The 27,299-nt window shown below is 42.9% G+C and overlaps 1 protein-coding gene across 4 annotated transcripts in view; it reads left to right on the forward strand.

The window, feature by feature from the left end:
* The first annotated feature begins 11,761 nt into the window (after positions 1-11,761).
* LOC121276887 (multiple PDZ domain protein) overlaps positions 11,762-27,299 on the forward strand; it is a 413,889-nt gene continuing 398,351 nt past the window's right edge. For all 4 annotated transcript variants that reach the window (XM_041185496.1, XM_041185497.1, XM_041185495.1 and 1 more), the window contains exons 1-2: positions 11,762-11,816; positions 16,644-16,822. The gene's annotated coding sequence lies outside the window, so the exon portion shown is untranslated. The remainder of the gene's footprint in view (positions 11,817-16,643; positions 16,823-27,299) is intronic.

The raw sequence follows: 27,299 nt of genomic DNA on the forward strand, positions 1-27,299 counted from the left end.
TAACCACTCAACAGATGCAGCTGGGAAAACTGAGAGAGTCAATTAGTAAACACAATAAAATCATCCAAACCCTAATCATCATAATACCTTGGGATTCTAACCAAGTGCTTCATCAAATGTTATCTGTAAGCCCATGTGATCGTTCTCCAATTCAGATTCTATTTATTTACTGCTTTGAATAGTTAGTTATAAATTTTTAAGCAATGGATAATGTTACGACTGGTCCCTGGACGAGGTTCCCCCAATTTGTTATGATCCCGGATGAGGTTCCCAAAATTGCTATGCTCCCTGGTGAGGAGGGGTGAATTGGCTCCCCTTCTTTATTTAACCCCTCGGTTGGTCACAACAAGGTTAATTTAAAAAGGATCCCTTCCCTCATGGATACTTTTTCCTAATACAAATGTATTTACGTTTTAAAAGGAGCCAATTTAATTAGGCTGTCTTGAGTCAAAGAAAGAGTGAGTTTATTAGTTACTAAAATGCGAGAAAAAAATAATAAAAATGCAACACACAAAAACACAGATTAAAAATGAGAAGTGAGTCCACAAATAAAAGTTTTAAAAAATATACAAATCAGTCTTTGGTTTGTCTGTGAGGAGTAGACGGCGAAATGTTGCAGCCGTTAAGTTAGGTTATTCCAGTAGAGCTGACTTTCGCAGTTAACAAGCACAGAATCACACAGTGCAGAAGAGGCCCTTCAGCCCATCGGGTCTGCACCGACGCGTGAGAAACACCTAACCTACCTATCTAATCCCATTTACCAGCACTTGGCCCATAGCCTTGAATGTTATGACGTGCCAAGTGCTCATGCAGGTACTTTTTAAAGGAAGTGAGGCAACCCACCTCCACCACCCTCCCAGGCAGCACATTTCAGACTGTCACCACCCTCTGGGTGAAAAAGTTTTTCCTCACATCCTCCCTAAACCTCCTGCCCCTCACCTTTAACTTGTGTCCCCTCGTGACTGACCCTTCAACTAAGGGGAACAGCTGGTCCATATCCACCCTGTCCATGCCCCTCATAATCTTGTACACTTCTATCAGGTCGCCTCTCAGTCTTCTCTGCTCCAATGAAAACAACCCAAGCCTATCCAAACTCTCTTCATAACTTAAATGTTTCATCCCAGGCAGCATCCTGGTGAATCTTCTCTGTACCCCTCCAGTGCAATCACATGCTTCCTATAACGTGGCGACCAGAACTGCACACAGTACTCCAGCTGTGGCCTCACCAAGGTTCTATACAACTCCAACATGACCTCTCAACTTTTGTAATCTATGCCTCGATTGATAAAGGCAAGTGTCCCATATGCCTTTTTCACCACCCCACCAACATGCCCCTTCGCCTTCAGAGATCTATGGACACACGCGCCAAGGTCCCTTTATTCCTCAGAACTCCCTAGTGTTATGCCGTTCATTGAATACTTCTTTGTCAAATTACTCCTTCCAAAGTGTATCACCTCACACTTTTCAGGGTTAAATTGCATCTGCCACTTATCTGCCCATTTGACCATTCTGTCTATATCTTCCTGCAGCCCAAGACACTCAACCTGATTGTTAACCATCCGGCCAATCTTTGTGTCATCCGCAAACTTACAAATCCTACCCCCCACATAGTCATCTATGTCGTTTATATAAATGATGAATAACAGGGGACCCAGCACAGATCCCTGTGGTATGCCACTGGACCCTGACTTCCAGTCATGAAAGCATCCTTCTGTCATCACCCTCTGTCTCCTACAACTAAGCCAATTTTGAACCTACCTTATCAAATTATCCTGTAACCCATGTGCTTTTGCCTTCTTTATAAGTGTCCCATGTGGGACTTCATCAAAGGCTGAAATTCATATAAACTACATCAACTGCACTACCCTCATTTACACACCTGGTCACCTCCTCAAAAAATTCAATCAAATTTGTTAGGCATGACCTCCCTCTGACAAAGCCATGCTGACAATCAATGATCAAACCTTGCCTCTCCAAGTGGAGATAGATTCTCTCCTTCAGAATTTTCTCCAACAGTTTCCCTACCACTGATGTGAGACTCACTGGCCTGTAGTTCCCTGGCTTATCTCTACAACCCTTCTTAAATAGCGGATCCACATTAGCTGTTCTCCAGTCCTCTGGCACCTCCCCCATGGCCAGAGAGGAATTAAAGATTTGGGTCAGTGCCCCTGCGATCTCCTCCCTTGCCTCCATCAGCAGTCTGGGACACAAATCATCCCGACCTGGAGATTTGTTCACTTTTAAGCCTGCCAATATGTCCAATACCTTGTCACTCCCTATATCAATTTGCTCAAGATCCTCGCAGTCTCTCTCCCTGAGTTCCATACCTTCATCCTCATTCTCTTGGGTGAAGATGGATGTGAAGTATTCGTTCAACACTCTACTGATGTCCTCGGCTCCACCCATAGATTGTCCCCTTGGTCCCTAATGGGCCCTACTCTTTTCCTGGTTATCCTCTTCCCGTTGATATACTTAGAGAATATCTTGGGATCTTCCCTACTTTTACCACCCAGAGCTTTCTCATATCCCCTCTTTGGTCTCTGAATTGCTTTCTTAAGCTCCACCCTGCACTTCCTGTACTCTACTAATGCCTCTGCTGATTTGCTCCCCTTGTACCTGCTAAAAGCCTCTCTTTTCCTTCTCATCGTATCCTGAATATCTCTGGTCATCCATGGTTCTCTGGTCTTGTTACTTCTATCACCCTAGAGGGAACATGTTGAGCCTGTACCGTCCCCATTTCCTTTTTGAATGCTCCCCACTGCTCTTCTGCAGATTTCCCCACGAGGAGCTGTTCCCAGTCTACCTTGGCCAGATCCTGCCTTACTTTACAAAAATCCGCTCTCCCCCAATTCAAAACATTTTTTTGCAACTTGTCTATTTCTTTGTTCATAACAAGCTTATGTTGAGTAGTTGGTTTGGAGATTCTTGGTTCTACGGGTTAGCTGAAAGGAGTTATCCTGTTTCCTTTTCAACTGTGACTTTGCTGACTTGTGACTTGCTTCCAGCAATCGGAGAGTGACTTTTTACCTGCAAGCTCACAGATGTCTAGTTGATGTTCTTCAGCTGTGACCTTCACAGCACCCACTAGCATCAGAACAGAACACCAAAACTAGCACAGAGACCAGGGTTGCAGTTGGCTTTTAACCCCTTTTCTTCTGTATTCCTGGAAGGGAAGAAGAATCATGTCTTTCACTCAGGGTTTCTTTCGACTCAGATCATGCCATAGTCTGGAATATAACTCAACAGAAGATGGTTTCTGTTGAGATGGTAATCAGTTTTTTTTTGCATTGTATCTCTTCCTTTGAAGTGTCTGTATCTGAAGGGGGCCTTGATGTTTTTTTAGGTGGGACATTCTGTTCTCTCTGGACTAGTTGGTCATCTGTAATCCCCATAGGAATTCCAGCAAGTAGTTACTTTATAGTCCTTGGCAGCTTTTGCTTGAAGGTCCTTCTTTAAAAAAAACATGTGTCATGGCTCACTGCGGATAATGCACTGTAATATCAAGCCTCACTGTTCCCCGAGCCGCAACAAATGTGAAAAGTTTGACCAAACTACCAGATTGCCCTAATTCTACCAAACTGTTTAATTTAGGTTAACAGAGTACGAGCACCAGCTTTGTAAACTTAATAAGTCAATAACTGTTTATTAAACAAATTGTCTTTAACTAGTGGCAAAAGAAAGAAATATAGAAATATGAACTGCTAATTTCTAACACTATAACTTAAACTCTACCCCCTTCATAAATCCCTACACACACACACACACACACATACACATGCAGACACACATACACAAGACATGGATTTTGAGGGTGGGATAAAACAGCTCAATAGCATTAATCCAGTGTACAGGATTCGATGGGTTGATTTTGATCAATGTCTTCCAAATTCCTTTCAGTTCTTGTTGATGACACGAGGTGGTCTTTCGGCGCTTTCAGTCTGTAGTTCACTGGTTGAGCACTTGCCTTTTAAAGTCTCTAACTGTGGTTTCCGCCTTTGCCTCTTGATAGGGGTTTTCGGGAAAAAGAGAGAGCAGATTATAGAGATATGAGGAGAAAAAAAACCAGCTAGCTATTATTGTGGAATTACTGGAATCTTCCACACACAGGAGAAAGAGGTTTTGGGTCTTGTTCCTTTCAGGCTACGAGCTATTCTGCCCACTCACACAAAACCTGGTTAGGAGCCAATTAAAATGCTGTTGTCAGGCAGCTCCCTTGATCCAGGACTCCTTTCCGGCACCATCCTGTCTTTTATGGCACACTCTGTTCCAGGACTGCAACATTGTATATATCTCTCATCCTGTTCTAGTGGACATGTCTTTCCACTGCAGCCATTGTAATTTTATCACAGTCCAGCAGAAAATAAAAAAAATATGTTCTTTACCACAGTCCAACAGAAATAAAAAGATAAAAACAAAAAAACTGGGGATGCTGGAAATCCAAAACAAAAACAGAATTACCTGGAAAAACTCAGCAGGTCCGTCAACTCTTTTCTTCTCCGCCGATGCTGCCAGACCTGCTGAGTTTTTCCAGGTAATTCTGTTTTTGTTTTGGAAATAAAAAGATATCTTCCTTAGACATGGTTTACTAAGAAGTTCTGAGCTATGGCTTCAAAGGAATAACAAAGATCATCTCCAACTAGGTGTTCAGTTACAACATTTGCAGCAGTTGGGCTAACCAGAGGGTGACATTAGTCTACTGCTGATATTGTACCAATCGGGCAAACAAAATGATAGACCATTAACCTAAGTCAGAGTATAAAAGCTGGTGGTGTTAGGCTAACTGCTAACTGTTGTGTGGCAAGGACATTTATCATTAGTTGCTTCTAGAACAACATTCCAACTGCAGGCACTTTTTTGCCAACATCTAGTCCTAGTCCACTCCAGCCATGAGAAATTGTTTTTGGAATTCAACAATGTTAACGCTTTTGAATGCCAAGGGACGATGGTTAGATTCTCTCTTGTTGGAGATGGTCATTGCCTGGCACTTGTGTGGCGCATATGTTACTTGCCACTTATCAGCCAAAGCTTGAATATTGTCCACATCTTGTTCCATTTGTACATGGGCTGCTTCAGTATCTGAGGAGTTGCAAATAGTGAATATTGCACAATCATCAGCGAACAATCCCACTTTTGACCTTATGATGGAAGGGAGGTCTTTGATGAAGCAGCTGATGATGGTAGGGCCTAGGACACTACCCTGAGGAATTCCTGCAATGAATTTTCTGGAACTGAGATGAATGACTTCTAACAGCCACAACCATCTTCCTTTGTGCTAAGTATGACTCCAGCCAGTAGAGAGTTTTTCTCTGATTCCCATTGACTCCAGTTTTGCTAGGGCTCCTTGATGCCACACTTGGTCAAATGCTGCCTGATGTCAAAAGCAGTCACTCACACCTCATTTCTGGAGTTCGGCTTGTTTGTCCATGTTTGAACCAAGGCTTTAATGAAGTCAGGAGCTGAGTGGCCCTGACAGAACCTAAATTGAACACCAGTGAGCAAGGTATTGCTAAGCAAGTACCACTTGATAGCAATGTGAAGACCCATCCATCATTTTATTGATGATCGAGAATAAACTGATGGGGCGGTAATTGGCCGTGTAGGGTTTGTCCTGCTTTTTGTGTACAGAGCATGGCTACGCAATTTTCCACATTGCCGGATAGATGCCAGTGCTGCAGCTGTACTGGAGCAGCTTGGTTAGGGGTACGGCAACTTCTGGAGCACAAATCTTCAGTACTATTGCCAGAACATTGTCAGGGTTCATAGCCTTTGCAGTAACCAATGCCTTCAGCCATTTCTTGATATCACATGGAGTGATTTGAATTGGCTGAACACTGACAGCTGTTATGCTGGGGACCACCGGAATAGGCTGAGATGGATCATCCACTGGGCACTCCTGTCTGAAGACTATTGCAAATGCTTCAGCCTTATCTTTTGCACTGATGTGCTGGGTTTCCCCCATCATTGAGGATGTGGATATTTGTGTATACTCCACTTGCTGTGAATTATTTAATTGTTCACCATGATTCACAATTGGATGTGGCAGGACTGCATAGCTTAGATCTGATCCATCACCTGTGGAATCGCTTAGCTCTGTCTATCACTTGCTGCTTATGCTATTTGGCATGCAAGTAGTCCTGTGTTGTAGCTTCACCAGGTTAACACCTTATTTTCAGGTATGCATGATGCTGCTCCTGGCAAGCCCTCCTGTAGTGGACCAGGGTTGATCCCCTGGCTTTTTGGTAATGGTAGAGTGGGAGATATGCCAGGCCATGGGGTTACAGATTGTGGTTGAGCACAATTCTGCTGCTGCTGATGGCCCACAGTGCTTCATAGTTGCCTAGTCTTGAGTTAATTGCAACTGGGCAACCTGGAAGTGCCTTAACACTTAGGACTGGTGTAGGTCGTTCAAAGGTGTCACTAAGCAAATGGGGATATACAACCTGCCCGACAACTTGTGAATGTGGAACTGAGCCACAGACTATGCAACATCTCCTGCAATGTCTATTGCAATTGGAACCCTGCACTGTTGCAGAACTTGCCGAATCCAACAACAAGGCACAAAAATGTGTCCAGTTCTGGCTGGGCCATGTATAGCCTGTCCGTGGACACGATAAGAAGAAGTCTTGAGTTGTAGATCTGTTCAAAAGCTATTCCATTTAACACAGTGTTAGTGCCACACAACACAACGCAGGATGTCCTCAACATGAAGACGGGACTTCGTCTGCACATGGTCTGTTTGGTGGTCCCTCCTACTGATACCATCATGGACAGATGCATTTGCGGCAGGCAGGTTAGTGAGGATGGGGGTCAAGTATGTTTATCCCTCTTATTGGTTCCCTCACCACCTGCCGCAGACCCAGTCTAGCAGCCATGTCCTTTAGGACTCACCCTGCTCGGTCAGTAGTGGTGCTACAGAGCCACACTTGTTGATGGGCATTCAAGTCCCCCAACCCAGAGTACATTCTGTGTCCTTGCCACCTTCAGTGTTTCCTTCAAGTGTTGTTCAACATGGAGGAGTACTGATTCATCAGCTGAGGGGAACATTATGTGGTAATCAGCAGGTTTCCTTGCCTGTGTTTGCCCTGATAACATGAGACTGCATGAGGTCCGGAGTTGATGTTGAGGACTGCCAGGCCAACTCCAGACTGTATACTCCTGTGCCACCACCTCTGCTAGGTCTGTCTTGCCAGTGGGACAGGACAAACCTAGGGATGGTGGTGCTATTGTCTGGGACATTGTCTGTAAGGTATGATTCCATGAGTACAACTCTATCAGGCTGTTGTGTGAGACAACTCTCCCAATTTTGGTACTGGCCCCCAGGCACTCGTAAAGAGGGTTTTGCACGATTGACAGGGCTGATTTTGCCATTATCACTTCCGGTGCCTAGATCAATGCCAGGTGAAGCATCTGGTTCCATTCTTTTTTGATTTTTTAGCGGTTTTATACAACTGAATGGCTTGCTAAGCCATTTAAGAATCAACTGCATTGCTGTGGGTCTGGAGTCACCACCCAGTTTGCAATCAGTAATTTTGATAATAGAAAGCTGGATATTAAATGCTTGGTTTCAGATTTTAAAAATGACGTGTCAAGTGTCAATGGCATTATCAACAGCAGCTTGTGGGTTGGTATTAACTGATTGTCAATGGTGTTTCTAAACCTAGTGCAAACTCCTAACCCTTGACTAGCACCTGACCCTCATGCATATTAACGTCAACAAATTGTCAATAATAAGGTATGCTTTCTAATTCTAACCACCAGCCTCAAAAACCAACTCCTAACCCTAAAAGCACATGGTTTCAATAGTCACACTCCAACATTAGCTCATCTCCTAAAAGCAACATGACTCTTTAACACATTTAAAAGAAAGCAATGAATACAATGCACAAATCACAGATTGGAGATTTGTAGCAGACAGATGCTTAGTAATTGAATACATTTGTATCAGCCAAAGCGCATACTGGAACAGCATGCAGATAAGGGGGCTATAGGAAGATCCTTGGGGGACTACAAAGATTAATGACCCATGGGTTGGGAAGAGAATCCTGGCCAGAGATGCTTTAGTTAGCTTTGGAACCAAATGATGGTAGCCACAATGAGCTGGGGAATGGACAAAGGCAATTGAGGAAAATAGTTATAGCTAGCCATTTCAAACCCTAGAAGTAAACATGACTACAACAGTTAAAAGAAAACATACACCGAACTCATACTGTTTTGGGACACGTGAAAAGTCTTGTTCTTCCTTTTCCAATGCAGGTTTTATTTTCTCTTCCTCGCTTGTTTCTCTCCCCTTTCGTTTGTTTTTTTTACCTTTCCCTGAGCTGTATGTGTGTGTTTCTGCCTTTTCATTTGCCCCTTCTCACCCCGGAAGGGACAATGGCAAACTCAGCCCTCACCTGTAATGACCTAGAACTTTGCTGCCTACGAATGTGGTGGAAGCAGAGATGATCAGTGATTTCACACACAAGTCGGAATAGCACTTCAGGGAAATAAACTTGCAGGGCTACTGGGATTGAGTGGAGAAATGGGACTGACCCCAGCTATGACCTTTCTCCTTCCACTAATAGCCTCAATTGGAGGGCGGGGGGGGGTGTCTAACAGCATGGATTTGCTAGCTCACCACCGTGATTGAAGTTTAGTATCCGGGATTACAATCTAACAGGTGGAATTCCGCTTATTCTAACACAGCCAGCCAGTTTCTGCTCGAATGGGCATGGATTCCATTCTTATAAAAACAAAAAACTGCGGATGCTGGAAATCCAAAACAAAAACAGAATTACCCGGAAAAACTCAGCAGGTCTGGCAGCATCGGCAGAGAAGAACAAAGTTGATGTTTCGAGTCATCATGACCCTTCAACAGAACTAAGTAAAAATAGGAGAGGGGTGAAATATAAACTGGTTTAAGGGGTGAGATGTGGGGGGAGAGACGGGGTGGTGGGATGGTTGTATGGACAAGCAAGCAGTGCTAAGAGCAGATAATCAAAAGATGTCACAGACAAAAGAACAAAGAGGTGTTGAAGGTGGTGATATTATCTAAAAGAATATGCTAATTAAGAACGTATGGCAGGACACGCAAGGCACAGCTCCAGTGGGAGTGGGGTGAAATAAGACTAAAAGGGCATAAAAGGTATAGATTTAAAAATAATGGAAATAGGTGGGAAAAGAAAAATCTATATAAATTATCGCAAAAAACAAAAGGGAGGGGGAAGAAACAGAAAGGGGGTGGGGATGGAGGAGGGAGTTCAAGATCTAAAGTTGTTGAATTCAATATTCAGTCCGGAAGGCTGTAAAGTGCCTAGCTGGGAGATGAGGTGCTGTTTTTCCAGTTTACATTCAGCTTCACTGGAACAATGCAGCAAGCCCAGGACAGACATGTGGACAAGAGAGCAGGGTGGAGTGTTAAAATGGCAAGCAACAGGGAGGTCTGGGTTATTCTTGCGGACAGACCGAAGGTGTTCTGCAAAGCGGTCGCCCAGTCTGCGTTTGGTCTCTCCAATGTAGAGGAGACCACATTGGGAGCAACGAATGCAGTAGACTAAGTTGGGGGAAATGCAAGTGAAATACTGCTTCACTTGAAAGGAGTATTTGGGCCCTTGGACGGTGAGGAGAGAGGAAGTAAAGGGGCAGGTGTTGCATCTTTTGCGTATGCATGGGGAGGTGCCATAGGTGGGGGTTGAGGACTAGGGGGTGATGGAGGAGTGGACCAGGGTGTCCCGGAGGGAATGATCCCTACGGAATGCCGCCGGGGGGGTGGGGGGGGGGCGGTGAAGGGAAGATGTGTCTGGTGGTGGCGTCATGCTAGAGTTGGCGGAAATGGTGGAGGATGATCCTTTGAATGCAGAGGCTGGTAGGGTGATAAGTGAGGACAAGGGGGATCCTATCATGTTTCTGGGAGGGAGGAGAAGGCGTGAGGGCGGATGCGCGGGAGATGGGCCGGACACGGTTGAGGGCCCTGTCAACCACCGTGGGTGGAAAACCTCGGTTAAGAAAGAAGGAGGACATGTCAGAGGAACTGTTTTTGAAGGTAGCATCATCAGAACAGATGCAACGGAGGCGAAGGAACTGAGAAAATGGGATGGAGTCCTTACAGGAAGCGGGTGTGAGGAGCTGTAGTCGAGGTAGCTGTGGGAGTCAGTAGGCTTGCAATGGATATTGGTAGACAGTCTATCACCAGAAATTGAAACAGAGATCAAGGAAGGGAAGGGAAGTGTCAGAGATGGACCATGTGAAAATGATGGAGGGGTGGAGATTGGAAGCAAAATTAATGTATTTTTTTAGGTCCTGATGAGAGCATGAAGCAGCACCGAAGTAATCATTGATGTACCAGAGAAAGAGTTGTGGGAGGGGGCCGGAGTAGGACTGGAACAAAGAATGTTCCACATACCCCACAAAGAGAAAGGCATAGCTGGGGCCCATGCGGGCACCCACACCTTTTATTTGGAGGAAGTGAGAGGAGTTTAAGCAGAAATTGTTCAGTGCGCGAACAAGTTCAGCCAGACGGAGGAGTAGTAGTGGATGGGGATTGTTTGGGCCTCTGTTCGAGGAACAAGCTGAGAGCCCTCAGACCATCCTGGTGGGGGATGGAGATGTAGAGGGATTGGACGTCCATGGTGAAGAGGAGGCGGTTGGGGCCAGGGAACTGGAAATTGTTGATATAATGTAAGGTGTCAGAGGAATCATGGATGTAGGTGGGAAGGGACTGGACAAGGGGAGATAGAAGGGAGTCAAGATAACGAGGAATGAGTTCCGTGGGGCAGGAAAAGGCTGACATGAGCGGTCTGCCGGGACAGTCCTGTTTGTGGATTTTGGGTAGGAAATAGAAGCGGGCCGTCCGAGGTTGGGCAACTGTCAGGTTGGAAGCTGTGGGAGGAAGATCTCCAGAGGAGATGAGATCAGTGACAGTCCTGGAAACAATGGCTTGATGTTCACTGGTGGGGTCATGGTCCAGGGAGAGGTAGGAAGTGTTTGCGAGTTGACGCTCATCCTCCGCGAGGTGGAGGTCAGTGCGCCAGACAACAACAGCACCACCCTCGTCAGCGGCTTTGATGACAATATTAGGGTCGGACTTGAGAGAATGGAGTGCAGTAAGTTCAGAGAGAGACAGGTTACAATGCGTGAGAGGAGCAGAGAAATTGCGACGACTAATGTCACACCAACAGTTCTCAATGAAAAGATCAAGAGAAGGTAAGAATCCAGAGGGAGGGAGAATATTGGAGGTTGGTAAAAGGATCCGTTGAACTGGGAGAGGACTCTTGCCCAAAGAAGTGAGCACAGAGACGGAGGCGGCAGAAGAGTTCAGCTCGTTCCATTAGTTTTAAATCTATACCTTTTATGCCCTTTTAGTCTTATTTCACCCCACCCCCCACTAGACCTGTACCTTGCATGTCCTGCCATCTACCCTTAATTAGCACATTCTTTTAGATAATTTCACCACCTTCAACACCTCTTTGTTCTTTTGTCTGTGACATCTTTTGATTATCTGCTCCTTTCACTGCTTGCTTGTCCGTTCTCTCCCCCCAGCCCCTCACCTTAAACCAGCTTATATTTCACCCCTCTCCTATTTTTACTTTGTTCTGTTGACAGGTCCCGAGGACTCGAAACGTCAACTTTGTTCTTCTCCGCCGATGCTGCCAGGCCTGCTGAGTTTTTCCAAGTAATTCTGTTTTTGTTACGGATTCCATTCTAACGGTTTTTCATTCCATCAGGCTACGCCCCACTGCCGAAGTCCCACGCATGCGCATCCCGGCCACAGTACTGCGCAGGCGCCGAGGGGAGGCCAGGCGAGTTGTTTCTCACCGGAGCCGGGAGCGGAATGACGGGTAATTTATTAGTATTCACGGTGGGGGGGAAAATATTTTAAACTGTCTGCAAGTAATGCTCCGGGCAGGTATCTGGTGGGTGCGGGGCCATTTTACGGGAGCGAAGTGTGTGGCGATTTAGGAACGACGGATTTTCTTTGAGATCGCGCCACAGAGGAAACCCTGAATAGGGAGGCACCCCATCACCCTCCTCCACTTCTCTAAGCAGTTACAGGGATGCGGCCAAGCCTCCCGTCTCTGGAACTTGTCTTTCGTTGAAGCCCAGAGTTTTAGCTCTTCACCTCCGTGCATATCCTTAAGCGCAGACGGCCAGTGCAAATACTGCAGAAACTCTCGCACCACCTCGCTTTTTATCCTTAGTTAGACCTGAAATTGCACCTCCCACCAATCTTCAGCTAAGACTGAAGCTGAATAGCCACCGCTTTATCCTTAACCAGTGAAGTATCTGTACCACAACTCTAATCACCTGTGGTTCCAGTCTCTTAACCAGGGTGTTAAACTGAGTCCCGTCGATACCATAGTACTAATATATCAGGAGAAGGTATAAAGTGGCTGTGACTATTGGGCATGAGCTGAAACAATTAGTCAAGTCAAAAACTGAATATTCAGCATTGTGTTTATTGTTATTAGATTTAAAGTACTAGCTAAATATTTTTATGCCTCGACTACAGTTATGCTAACATGACTTAGAGTGTTTATTGAGATTTAAGTTAACTAGTCCTGCAAAATTCCAGGAATATTGGGAAGACGGAAGTCATTGTCTTTGGTCTCTGCCTGAAATTCCATTCCCTAGCTACCAACTTCAACCCCCTCCCTGGCATCTGTCTGAGATAAACCAGAATGTTTGCATCCTTGGCATCCTATTTGACCTTGAGATATGCTTTTGAACACATCCCTGCCATCACAAAGACACTGTTTCTATCTTTGTAATATTTCCTGACTTAGCCCTCTGCCTCAGCTGCTCTGTTGCTGAAACCCTCATTTATGTCTTCATTTCCTCTTGACTATTCCAACACACTCCTGGCTAGCTTTCCACCTTCTACCCTCTGTAAATTTGAGGTCATCCATCCAAAAGTCTGTTGCCCATGCCCTAACTCTCACCTATCATTGCTGTGCTCGCTAACCTACATTGGCTCCCAGTCAAGCAAACCTTGATCTTAAAATACTCACTTAAAAAAAATCTGTTCCTTCCTATATCTGTAATTTCCTCCGGTCCCATAACCCGTTAAGACATCTAGTTACCAAATGCTGACCTTTTGAGCATCCTTGTTTTTAATTGCTCTAACGTCAATGACCATGCCTTCAGTTGCCTTGACCCTTAGCTCTGGAATTTCCTCCAGAAACTTTTCTGACTTCCTACCTTCTTTTCCTCTAAGACACTGCTTAAAACCAACCTCCTAGACCAAACTTTTGACTATCTGCTCGCATCTCGTCTTATGTAGCTCAGTATCTAATTTTGCTTTATAACACTCTTCTAAAGTGCCTCAGGATATTTTGTGTTAAAGACACTATATAATTATAAAATGCTGTCAAAATGTAATGAATTTTTTTGAAGTGCAATCACTTTTGTTGTTCAGGTACATTGATTCGGTTAATCCAAAATTTCTGTCCGTCCATGGATTAACTTCTCATTTTCTTTTCATTTCACATTTTGCTTGAATGTAATTTGTCTTAATTTAAAAGAATGAGCTTTGAAACCTCCCCTACTTATCATCCTACCTTAAGGGCCTTACTATTCATAGAATTACATAGAATGTAGAGAACAGAAACAGGCTTTTAGGTTCAACTGCTCCTTATGAGCTGCCTCCTATGCCTTTTTGTCTAACTCTATCAACATAACCTATTCCTTTTCAAAGATGGAAGCTAGATCCAAAAATAAACTTTGATTAAAATCTGGTCCTCTGGCAATAATCTGATGATAGACTGATTGTCCTAGATCCATCAGTCAGCTGATGTAGAGCTTGTCTGAACTGAGACCAAAGAATCAGATATAATTTCCAGCTTGCATGAACATTAAAGTATCTCCCAGTCTTATAACCAGCATTGGAAACCCTAGTTGGAGAGAGTGCAGCGTAGGTTTACTGGAATGATACCTGAACTCCAGGGGTTAAATTGAGAGGGGAGTTCGCTCAAACTAGGATTGTATTCCTTAGGATTTAGAAGGATAAGGGGTGATTTGATCAAAATATTCAAGATATTAAGGGGAACAAATAGGCTAGATAAGGAGAAGCTTTCTACTAGTTGGGGAATCTAGGATGAGGGGTATGGTCAAAAAATTAGGGTCAGACTTATCAGGATTGAAATTAAGGAACACTTAATCTTGTAAAGAGTGGTAGAAGTTCTGAATGTATCTACAAAGGGCAATAAAAACTGGATCAATTGTTAATTTTAAAATTGAGATTGATAGATTTTTATTAGCCAAAGATATTAAGGGATATGGGGCAAAGGAGGTTCATGGAGTTAGATCATAGGTCAGTCACAATCTCATCGAATGGCAGAAAAGGCTCCAGGGGTTAAATGGCCTACTCCAATTCCTATGTGCCATGTTGCATCTAGGGAAAAGAGTGGCTTCTTAAACCTTTGAGTAAAATGGAAATGTTGAAATGTTTTTTTGAATCCATTGTTTGGATCCTAAAGTTTTACCTCAGTATGACAGCTCGTTGGTCAATTTAAGATCATTCATGACAATGCCAAAGTTTCCTTTGAAAGTCTGATTTGAGATGGCATAGGAGCTCAGGTTCTCAACATTCTTAAGCAATTGGCTTCTTGCCTGTTCCTATGTTTTCAACTTTCCTGTAGTCCCAACTGAATGGAAGGTAGCAGAAAACACATCTGTTTTCAGATCAAAGTAGCATCTTGGAAATTATTGAATATCCCCAATGTTAATTGTGTAAAATCTCAAGAAAACAATACTGGATAAGAATTTGTTACTCGACAAGAATTTGATTTCAAGGCAAAGCCACAAATTTGTGACAGACTTCATCTATGATTCAGAAATGGAACAGTTTTGTCAGCGTTCAGCTCGGAGTTGGAAGCGTACCCTTGTATTCTCACCAGACTACTTGATAGCATCAATGATCCAGGCTTCATTGGGTTGTTGCTGCTTGTGTACTATCTGAAGTTTTAACTTTGCTAAAGGGTTTTCTCAGAAGACATCATACCAAGTTGTAATAAGTGGATGCTTTTCAGAGCATATACTCAATGTTACCTCTGAAATAAGATGATTCCTAAACATTGACTGGGCTATCTATTTTTGTGTAATTCATGATGAGCATGTGAGCACCAAGCAGCTTCCATGTTTATCCATGTTTTCATCAATAACACAGCGAATATTCATTAAAAGTATGACCTTGCTGATTATAATATTTTCTATGGATTGTTTAATCCTCCATTAGTAGGGTAAGAACCAATTGAATTCATGTGGATAGATAGACTAGACTAGAAAGTGGACAAATGGTGTGTTGCTTCAGAACTGAGAAAATACGAATATTCATGTAAGCAAATCAGATAATTCTGTTCCCCATTCAAAACTCTTCTGTACACATATAACATCTTCTCAGTTATGAATGTCTGGGTTTGTTAGCTTTGTAACTCCCATCTGTGCAATGCTGGGGCAAATAAATGGTTAAATTGGCTGGAAAGCTGGTATGAAAGGAGTAATCATAAAGAAGGCTCGATTGTACTTGTTAGCATTTTTAGTATTCTATGAAGATCAGATCCATCCAGAAATGAATTATTACAATCCCATTTGCCAGCTTACGGAGAAATTTTTGTTCATGATATTTATATAATTGAGACATTAGACAGTGAAAATAACATATTGCATGCCAGAGTCCAATATCTACAATGTATGAGAAGGGGCCAATGATCTCTGCATAGTTCATGACTAGAGGAGCATGTTAAGTTGCTTTGGCATAATTGTAGCCTACCACATTTATGCATGATTATAAGCTGTGGGTTCTCTTTACCATTCTAACATCTAGAATGTTTGCACAGGATATCACCACTGAAACTTCACACACATCTCTTGCTTGGCATAATCTCCCAGACTCAATCCCTTATTTGCAGAAGTTCAGATATGGGGTCAACTGACATTAATTCAGTTAGTTTGTTGGAACATAGAAAAACTCTAATCCTGAATTTCTGTATATAGATTTTGCTGTGCAATAAATACTCTTCAGTGTCAAATTTACAAGACATTTGTCCTTGGAATTGCATCTGACTGTCACCTATTAATGCATTTAAAATTTACTACTGGGACATGATTTTAGCGAATAATTGTAACTGTAGCCCTGAAGATCCGTTGATGTTATATCAAGAAATTAATTTTATGATCCTCGGTTACTCCTAGTAACTGTGGAAGTCCTAACACTACAATTTCCAGACCACATAAAAGGATATTCGATGTATATTATGATTCCAGTTAATGTTCGAAAAGAAATCCAGACATCCAGTAATTAACTGACAGAAGATTTCATGTTTTTAAACAAAAACAACTGTATACAAAAAGAAATTAGATAAATAAACTCCATTAATTTAACACAATAGTTTAAAAAGACTTAAGTTATAAACTCAGTTCCACTTGTTACATCCCATCAAGAGTTCCCTTAGCTTTTGAAATCTTGAAGGTTTATTCACTTCTTTAGGGACCAACCTAAAGTTATGCCACAGTCCTTTGGAATTCACTCTAATTCTCTCCAATGTCCCAGCTATCCTCTGAGGTGAGATTTTATGGGGATCCTTCCATTCACTTTTTGGCTAAGCGGCCCTCCATCTTTTCTTTAAGACCTCATGACTGAGTTCCTTAGCTCTTTGTTTTGGTTGCAGGCAGATATCCAACAACCTTCCAAGCTAACTCTGCTGACTGCTTTCTGCCACAAAGCTCTGAGAGGACCACTGTAGATTTCTTCATCTAGGTTCGAACAAGGCTAATCTTCCAGCTTCTTTCCTCATGAATTTCAAACTGAGCACAAGCCCTGCCCGCATTCCCCATGGTGAACAGTAAGGTTAGTATTTTCTGTGTTTGCCTGACCAACATTCATCTCCTTTTGGCTCCCTCAACTCAGTGAGCTGCAGCCTACATCAAAACAAAACTGCAACTGCCTTCTGTGAAGAAAAGCAAAGATAAATTAAACAAAAGAACCTTCTAACCCCCAATGCATAGTAAAGGTTTACTTCTAATGATAGCTACTGAGTATTTGCGTAAGGAGCTATGTCACAGTGATGTCACTCACTGAGGGATGAGATGAGGAGTAGCTCCAGCTATGTCTCAGTCTTATTTAACCTTTGTAAATAGCATGTAAATAAATGTTCATGAACAAAAGATCATTGCATCCAGCAAGGTCTCTTCTATAGTTGGAAGCCAAAGAATCCCAAGATAAACCCACAACAAAAGATGGTGGTAACAGTGACTACATCCTCAGAGGAACAGTAGAAAATGGTGGGAAAAGCTTCAAGTAAAACCCAGTAACAGTGCAGAGCAGCAAATGAAGAAGTTCAAGGCCAAGCCAGCAACCATACTGGCGATGATCAAATAACGAGGGCAGCCCAGTGACTGGCAAGACAAGCAGCGTAGAAAAGGCAACCTTAAACCAGGGTGAGAAATGGCTACTATTTTGTCCCTACGAGAACCTTTTTAAAATATAGAGAGCCCCAGACAGGTTGAGCAATGACAAAATTGGCGAAGACGTTTTACTTGGAATGCAATGCCTCAGGTCTTGCGAGGAAAGAGAACAAAGATTAAGTTAGCACTTTGTTATATGCTATTGGGAGCATAGCAGATGCCATGCTAGTCAGATGGGGGCTGGACAAAGTGACAGCATTCTACAAGGATGTCATTTGAGCCTTTAACTCATGCTTCAGTCTTTGTAAAAATATTGTCATAGCACAAAATTTAATTAGCGCAGATGAAAAGATTGATTGATTCATCAATGAATTGTATTGCTTAACCAAAAATTGAGTTTGTAATACTAAAAGATGGCCTAATTAGGGGCAGAATAGCTGGCTTTTTATATGAGAATCTCTCTGACTTCTTACAATCTTGGGAAGGTTTAAATTTAAACAAAGCAGTACAACTGGCCAGACAGGCTGAAGAGTGGAAGCAGAATAAGGCTTTTGTTCAAGATGAGAGGGAAATTTCCCAAATGCAGTGACGTTCACCTCTGAATTTTTTTCTGTTTTCAACTTGTGTTCTGACTCTTAACTTTCGCTCTTACTGACTCTCTTCTGCTGATTTCCCAACTTTTATCTGTTGTCCTCTTGAACTATTTTCCCTCAAGCTGGCTTTCTCTGCTCTCACTTATTGTAAACTTTATTTCATATTTTGGTATGAACCTCTGTGGCCCAGGAGACACCCGAATGTTTCTCCTGGCACAAGGAAACATTGATCCTCCTTTACCCCCAGCTTTCTTCCCCAATATCCTCTCACTTTTATTAGTCTGGACTCTCCATTGATGTTTTACTTGTTGGGGACTGTTTCCTCCCATCCCTGGATATCCAATTCTCATCCCAGGTTCCATTCTCACCCACTGGTCATAACTTTAAGCCAAAGCTCGACCATTGAAATGAGACTTGGAAGTTGAAATGGTCAGAATTTCACACTAAGGAGTCCATGGGAATTTTCCTTGCACCCGCCCAATCTGAGCACCTCAGGGCTGTGGTCGGGGCTATGATATCTGCTTTATTCACTAATTCTGGGAGTGTATTCCACAGCTCCACAACTCTTGTGTAAAAAGGTTTTTCCTACTCTTTACCCTAAATCCGTTGCATTTAATCTCATTGTTATGTCCTCATACTCTATACCCTGCAACCACTGGAAAAGTCTGTTTCTATCTACCCTGTTCCACCCTTTCATTGTTTGAAGCACTGCTGTCAAATCACTCTTTTTCTTCTGCTTTCTAATGAAAGTAGCTATTCTTTATACAAACACAAGGAGGATGAGGAACAAACGCAATGGATTACAGGTGCAAATTTATTTAGTAGACTACGACATGATAGCCGTGGTTGCTTGCAATTCCTATGCCATGTGGGAACTTCAAGACACTTCACATCTCTTGGAGAACCATATTCAGGAAGTGTCTCCAGCTACTTGAGTTCGAGCTCAAGATTTTCCAAACTTGATGGGCATCTGGAGTCACCGTGGAGCATTAGGAGGCTGAGTTTTTCCTGGATCATATGTTTCTGTCACCCAGGCAGAGCGAGTTCAGGATAGTAGATGGGTGGCTATCTGGAGAAGTAGGATGATGCAGGGAGTGCAGGAGTTTGTGGGCTGTGTGCCATTCTCAGACCAATACTCAGCATTGGAATGACAACACCTTGAAGGGTGCAGCCCAGACCATGGCACCAATGGGCAAGGGACAACAAAGGGGAAACAGTAAAACTTCAGTCATTATAGCAGATTTCATAAATAGGGGGACAGAGGCATTTTTGTAACTATTATTGTGAGTGCTGCATGGTGTGTTGCCTTTCTGATGCCAGGTTAAAGGACATCCCAGAGAGGGTGCAGAATATTCTGCAGGAGGAAGGGAGTAAGCTCGAAGTTATGGAACAAATCGGTACCAATGACATAGAGGGAGCAGATATAGAAGTCCTATGGTCAGACATTCAGTGGTTAGGGAGGAACTAATCTCTGAATTATCCCAATATCACATGCTAGCAAGAGTTGAAATAGGAAAATAGGGGGGATTAATATGTGCTTTGAGGCATGGTGCATGAGGGAGACCTTCAGATTATTGGGGCATTGGGACCAGTACCCAGCCAGGAAGCACCTATGCGAAAGGGATGGGTTACACCTCAACAGAACTGGGACCAATGTCCTTGTGGGGAGGCTCACTAGTATGTTGGGGAATGTTTAAACTAAATTGGCAGGATGGTGGGCACCAGCACATAGAAAAGAGGAATAAAGTGCATAAGTATTGGGTAGTACTCGAGAAGGAAGTAATACCATATTAGGTATAAGCAGTCGATGAAGAACTACGAGAAATACTAAGACAGGTTTAGAATGCATCCATGTAAACACACGAACTGTGGTGAATATGCTGACGAGCTACAATCACAAATAGCTGTGTAGGAATCTGATGTAACTCTTTCGAGTACAAACACGTTTCCATCTGTTCCTATTCAGATGAAGTTACATTGTTCCATAGTTTGCCATTGTGAGATTTGAACTCTTGAGCTTGGGGTTACAAACCCAGTACCATAACCACTTGGCTATTTAGGCCAAGCAAATCCGTAGTTTGGCACGTTTATGTGCTTAGCCGCCGGCTGAACCAGACATTGTGAGATTTTGAACTCTTGATCTTGGGGTTACAAACCCAGTACCATAACCACTTGGCTATTTAGGCCAAGCCTAGGAATCTGATGTAGTGGCAATAATGAAAACAAGGCTTAAAAATGGTGAGAACTTGATGCTTAATATTCACGATGAAAAGGCCCGGAACTTCAGTTACCCTGGGGGTACCCCAGAGGATGCGCTGGGGGACTGCCCAGAAATCCCCATGCAACGACTGCATGGCAATTGCCTGGAAAGTTTAAACATCAGATCGGCAATTACCCTGCCCTGGGAATCATCCAAAACTCAATTTTAAATCAGAGACTTTGGATGAATCTGATTCTTTTTGCAGAATAGCTACACAAGAATTAAAAGGATTAAAACCACTTTTAACTACTGGATCTTACTACTAATTCCCCCAATATCCACCCCCCCCCCCCCCCCCCCCCCCCCCCCCGGACTACCCTCCCCACATCCCAACTACACTCCCAATTCCCCTAAACAAACACACAACCTTTCAACTATCCTCCGGACTACCTCTCTCCACCCGCTCTGACTAACCCCTCACCCTCCCATCCAACCCCTGTTCGCTGACCACCTGACCCCCACCCACACCCTAGACCACATGATGACTCAACCACCCCCCCATCACCACCCGTGGGGGAACACTTAGATGAGGGCAAACTAGCCAGAGGAACATAGGAGCAGGAGTTGGCCATTTCGCCCGATGAGCCTGCTTTGTCATTCAAACAGGTCATAGCTGATGATCTACCTCAACGCCATTTTCCCCCACTATCACCATGTCCCTTGATGTCATTTGTATCCAGAAATCTGTCAATTTCTGTCTTGAACAACCTCAATGATTGAGCTTTGACAGCCGCTGGGATAGAGAACTCCAAGTATTCACCACTCTCTGTGTGACACAATTCCTCTTCATCTCAGCCTTAAATGGCCTGTACTTTATTCCGAGACTATGTCCCCTTGTCCTAGCCAGGGAAAACATCCTTTCCACATCTACTCTGTCATGTCCTATTGAAACTTACAAATTTTTTTATGAGATCAACTTCAATTCTATGAAACTCTAAAGAATACAGGCCCTGTTTCCTCAATCTCTCCTCATCGGACAATTCCACTATCCTATGGGTTAGTCTGGTGAACCTCCGTTGCGCGCTCTCTATGGCAAATATATCCTTCCTTAAATAAGGAGACAAAACTGTACATAATACTCCAGGTGCGGTCTCACCAAGGCTCTATAAAATTGCAGCAAGACGTCTTTGCTCCTGTACTCAAATCCCTAGCGATGAAGGCCAACATACCATTTACCTTCCCAATTGCTTGCTGCACCTGCATGCTAGCTTTTAGTGACACATGAACAAGGACGCCCAGGTCCCTTTGGCCATCAACACTTCCCAACCTCTCACCATTTAAGAAATACTCTGTCTTTCTGTTTTTCTTCTTACCAAAATGGATAACTTCATGGCTTTTCACATTATATTCGATCTGCCATGTTCTTGGCCATTCACCTAGCCTGTCCAAATCCCCTTGAAGCCTTTTTGCATCCCGCTGGCAACTCATATTCCCATCTAGTTTTATGTCATCCACAAATATGAAAATATAACATTTGGTTTCCACATCCAGATCATTTATCTAGATTATGAACAGCTGTAGCCCCAGTACTGATCCTTATGGATCATCACTGATCATTACCTCACTGGTAATGGCCTGATGTCATGAAAATGCCCCATTTATTCCCACACTCTGTTTTCTGTCTGTTAACTAATTCTCAACCCATATCAATATATTACCCCCAATCCCATGTGCTCTAATTTTGTTTACTAACCTTCTATGTGGGACCTTATTAAAAGCCTTCTGAAAATCCAAATACACCCACATCCACTGGTTCTCCTTTATCTATGTTGCAGGTAACATTTTCAAAAAACTCCAAAAGGTTTGTGAAACGAGATTTCCTTTTCATAAATCCATATTGACTCTGCCCAATCATATAATTATTTTCTAACTGTCCAGTTATCACATTCTTTACAGTAGATTCTAACATTTTCCCGAATGCTGACTTCAAACTAACAGGTCTGTAGTTCTCCGTTTTCTCCCTCCCGCTTTTTTAAATACTGGGGTTGCAATTGCTACTTTCCAATCTGCAGGAATCTTCCCTATAGAATTTTGAAAGATAACCACCAATGCGTCCACTATATCTATAGCCACCTCCTTTAACACTTTGATGTGTAGTTCCATCTGGTCCAGGAGATTTATCCACCTTCAATCCAATTATTTTTCAAGTACTCCCTCCTTATTAATATAAATTTCTTTCTGTTCCTCATTTTCACAAGACCCTTGGCTCCCTAATATCTCTAAGAGATTCTCTCTATCTTCCTCTGGGAAGACAGATGCAACTTAATTATTCAGTTGCTCTACTATTTCCCTATTCTCTATTATGGATTATCCTGTCTCTGCCTGTAATGGACACACATTTGTCCTTGCTGATCTTCCCCTTTTCATATATACCTAAAGAAGCTTTTACAGTCCACCTTTATGTTTCTCGCTAGCTTGCATTCATATTCTCTTTTCCCTTTATCAGTTTCTTGGTCCTCCTTTGCTGGATTTTAAATTGTTCCCAATCCTTGGGCTTACCATTTTTTTTGGTATATTTATAAGCCACTTTCTTTGATCTGATGCAATCTTTAACTTATTTTGTTAGCCACGGTTAATTTGCCTTTCCTGTTGGGTTTTTCTGTCTTAGAGGAATGTATGTTTGTGTAGAACATGTAATACTTCTTTAAATACTAGCCATTTCCTATCTAGAGTCAAATCCTTTAATATATTTTTCTAATCCACCATAGCCAACTTGCCCTTCATTGTTTAGATTTAAGACCCTAGTTTCATAATGAGTGAAATTACTTTCAAATTTACTATAAAATTCTATCATATTATGTTCACTATTTCTTAAAGGCTTCTTTACAGCAAGAATATTAATTAGCCCTTTCTCATTACATAATACTAAATCTAAAATAGCCCTATCTCCAGTTGGCTTGTCACCGTACTGCTCCAGAAACACACTCCAGGAATTCATCCTCCACAGCATTAGTACTAATTAGATTTACCCAGTTTATATGTGACTTGAAGTTTCCTATTATTACTCTATTACCAATGTTACATGCAGCTCTAATTTCCTGATTTATACCATGCCCAACATTACCACTATAGCTTGATGGCCTGTAAACAACTGCCACCAATGTTTGCTGCTCCTTGCTGGTTCTTAGCTCTACCCAAACTGATTCTACATCTTAATCCTTTGGTCTATGATCCTCTCACTAATGTACTGATCTAGTCCCTTATTAACAGCACTACCCCACATCCTCTTTTTTTTGTTTTCCTAAATGACGAATATCTCAAATATTCAGTTCCCAGTCTTGGTCACCCTGTAACCATGTCTCTGTAATGGCAATTAAATCATACCCATTTATCTCTATTTGTGCCTTCAAATTATTACCTTGTTGCGAATGCAATATGCATTCAGATAGTGCCCTTAACTTTGTCTTTTTAACATTATCCTGCTTTCTGACCTCATTTGATGCCTTCTAATTTCACTTACCTACTTCTTTACTTCCAGTTACCAGCTTTTCTCCCCTCCAATTTGAGCTCCCTCTCAGGTTCCAATCCCCCTACCAATCAAGTTTAAATCCTCCCCAACATCACCCTGCAAATCTTCCTGCAGGGATGTTCTTCCCAGTCCTGCTAAGATGCAATTAGTTCATCTTGTACAGGCCCCCATCCTACCCTAGAACCAGTCCCAATGCCTCAGAATTCTGATGCCTTCCCTCCAACATAAATTCTCCAGCCATACGTTCAATCATCCAATCCTCCTATTCCTATGCTCACTAGCACGCAGCATTGAGAGTATTCCTAATATTACTGCTTTTGAGATCCTGCTTTTTTAATTTCTCTCCTAACTCCCTTATCCCTCTTCCTACCCATGTTGTTGGTACCAATGTGGAACATGACTTCTGGCTGTTCACCTTCCCTCAGAAGAATGTCCTGCAACTGCTCTGGGACATGCTTGACCCTGGCACTAAGGGACTGCATACCATCCTGGAGTCACATCTACGGCCGCAGGAATGCCTGTCTGTTTCCCTAACTAATGAATCCCCTATCACAATTTCTTTTCGACTCTCTTTCCTCCTGTGCAGCTTAGCCACCTATGGAGCCACAGACTTGGCTCTTGCTGCACTTCTCTGAGGAATCCTCTCCCTCATGTATCCAAAATAGAAAACTGGTTAGCAAGTGAGATTGACTCAGGGAACTCCTGCACTACCTGCCTGGTTCTCTTATACTGCCTAGTGGTCACCCATTCCCTCCCTGCGTGGTCCTAACCTGCGTGGTCCTAACCTGCGGTGTGACCACCTCCCTAAACGTGCTACCCACGTGGTTCTCTGCCTCATGGATGCACCACAGTGACTCCAGCTGCCTTTTGAGTTCCGAAACCTGTCGCTCAAACTGCTGCAGCTGGTGACACTTCCTGCAGATGTGTTTTTCTAGGACACGTGGGTCCATGACTCCCCACATTCTACGTGGTGCACTTTTCACTTGGCAGAGCTCTCCTGCCATACCTTAACCTTTACAACCATTTATTATAAATGGAATAACTTATCGGTTTCTCACCAATCGCTTCTTCCCCTGTACAGAAGTTTGAACCAAATACTGAAGGCTGAAAAGATAGATCTAGGTACTGGTGACTGCCTCTAGGTCCTCCTTCCAGCCATTCTTCTTTGAGCTGTTGACTGCTTTTGGGTCCTCTTTGCTCCCTCTCTTCTAGTTGCTTTTGACTGTCTCCAGGTACTCATTTCATCCATGCTTCTAGGTGGTGGTTACTGCCTCTGTGTCCTCCTTTCGCCTGCTCTTGTAGGTGATGGTTACTGCCTCCGTGTCCTGTTTTAGCCTACTTCTGGAGCAATAATGGAACTAAAGACTCACAGGTGAAACTTTAATGGAACAAACGCTGATCTTTAAGCCAAAGATGTTTCAGATACGGGTGAGGCACATTCGGACAAGAGGGAAAGGTAGGAGAAATAAAGCCCATGGCTCGTTGGATGTGAAGAAAGATAGAGATGTTAAGTTGAACTGATAGGTTAAATAGAGAAAAAGTATTTTTGCTGATTTTGGAATCTCGGCCTGGAGGAAACAGACTAAAAATTAGAACCAGGCCTTTTAGGAGTGAAGTTCTGCATCTACACTCTACCACTCTATACTCAAAGCATGGTGGAAGCTTGGAACTCTCTTTCGCAGCGGGCTGTTGATGCTAGACCAATTGTTGATTTTAAATCAGAGATTGATAATTAACTAAAAGTATTAAGGGATATGGGACAAAGGTAGATGTATGGAGTTAGTTTGCAGATCAGCCATCATCTCAATGAATGGTCAAGGCACTACTGCATACTCCTGTCCCTATGCTTCTGGGTTTTTAAATCTTTATTTTTATATTTCCTCTTACTAGGCAGCATTCCAGTGAATCTGTGTTTTTTCTCTCTACTATCTCAACATTCTTCCAATTGTGATTCCCACAACTCAGTACTCCAATTGTGATGTACATAGGTTTTATGTCGGTTCACCATTACATCCCTGCTTTTATATTCTACAACTCTTGCCTTATAGCCCAATGTTCCATATAAACTCCTACTTTTGTTGCAGATTTATTGCCCTCCCTAATGTCCCAGGTAGAAGTTGAATGCAACCATGGCATCCTATTTGACCGATCTGAGTTTCTGACCTCCTACCCTTTTCATTACAGTGACCTCCATAACATCACCTGTCTCTGTCACTGTCCTTGCCTCTGCCTCTGTCTCAGCCTATCTGCTGAATCTCTCATCTATACAGTTGTCACCTCTAGACCGAACTAATCCGATGGTCTCATCTCCACCCTTTATAATCCTGAACTCATCAAAAACTGTGGTCTTCATATCCTGAACTGCAGTAGTCCCACCCATTCATCACCTGTGTACTCACTGACCTACACTGGCTTCTGGATCGCAATGCCTCCAATTTGAAATTCTCATCTTTGTATTAGCGTCCATTCATGGCTTTAACCTTCTCTCTGTATCCTCTTTCAGCCCTACAATCCTTTCGAAACTCAGCATTTCTCCAACTCTGATGTCATGTGCAGATGTGACTGTAACTGAGTTAGATTTAGGATAGTTATGGAAAAGGATGAGGTTGAAGTTCTAAACTGGGGAAAGGCTAATTTTACTAAGATGAGATACGATTTGGCCCAAATGGACTGGGAGCAGCTACTTGCAGATAAAACTGTGTCAGAGTAGTGGGAGACACTTGAGGAAGAAATAGCGAGAGTACAGGGCACGTATGTTCCCATAAAGATAAAGGTGGGGGACAATGTCTAGAGAACCCTGAATGTCAAGGGACATAAAGGTTAGGATTAAGAAAAAAAGAGAAGCAGATATCAAGGGCTCAATACAGCAGAGTCCTTAGAGGAGTATAAAAAGTGCAGGGGGGAACTTAAAAAGGAAATTAGGAAAGCTAAGAGATTGCATGAGAAAGCATTGGTGGGTAGAATAAAGAAAAACCCAAAGGGGTTTTTAAAATATATAAAGAGCAAGAGAATAACTAGGGAAAGAGTAGGGCCAATTAGGGACCATAGAGGTAATCTGTGCATGGACCCGGAAAATGTGGGTACAGTCCTCAATAAATACTTTGCGTCGGTCTTCACAATGGTAAAGGACGACACAGGTATAGACATCAGGGCGGAGAACTGTGAAATATTGAATGAAATTAAGGTAGCGAGAGAGGAGGTACTTGTGGGTTTAGTGGCTTTAAAAGTGGATAAATCCGCAGGCCTGGAAGAGATGTATCCCAGGATGTTGAGGGAGGCAGGGGGAGGGATATTAGAGGCCCTGGCAGTAATTTTCAAATCCCCTCTGGCCATAGGTGAGATGCCAGAAGACTGCTAATGTTATCCCATTATTAAAAAGGGAGGAAGACTAGACCAGGAAATTACAGGACAGACAGTCTAACCTCAGGGGAGGGGAAGTTACTAGAAAGAATTCTGAGGGACAAAATATATCTGCACTTGGAGAGACACGGATTAATCAGGGATAGTCGGCATGGATTTGTTAAGGGAAGGTCATGTTTGACAAATTTGATCGCATTTTTTGAGGAGATAACCAGGAGTGTTGATGAGGATAATGCAT

Source organism: Carcharodon carcharias, chromosome 4 (genome assembly GCF_017639515.1).
Source record: "Carcharodon carcharias isolate sCarCar2 chromosome 4, sCarCar2.pri, whole genome shotgun sequence".
NCBI lineage: Eukaryota > Metazoa > Chordata > Chondrichthyes > Lamniformes > Lamnidae > Carcharodon > Carcharodon carcharias.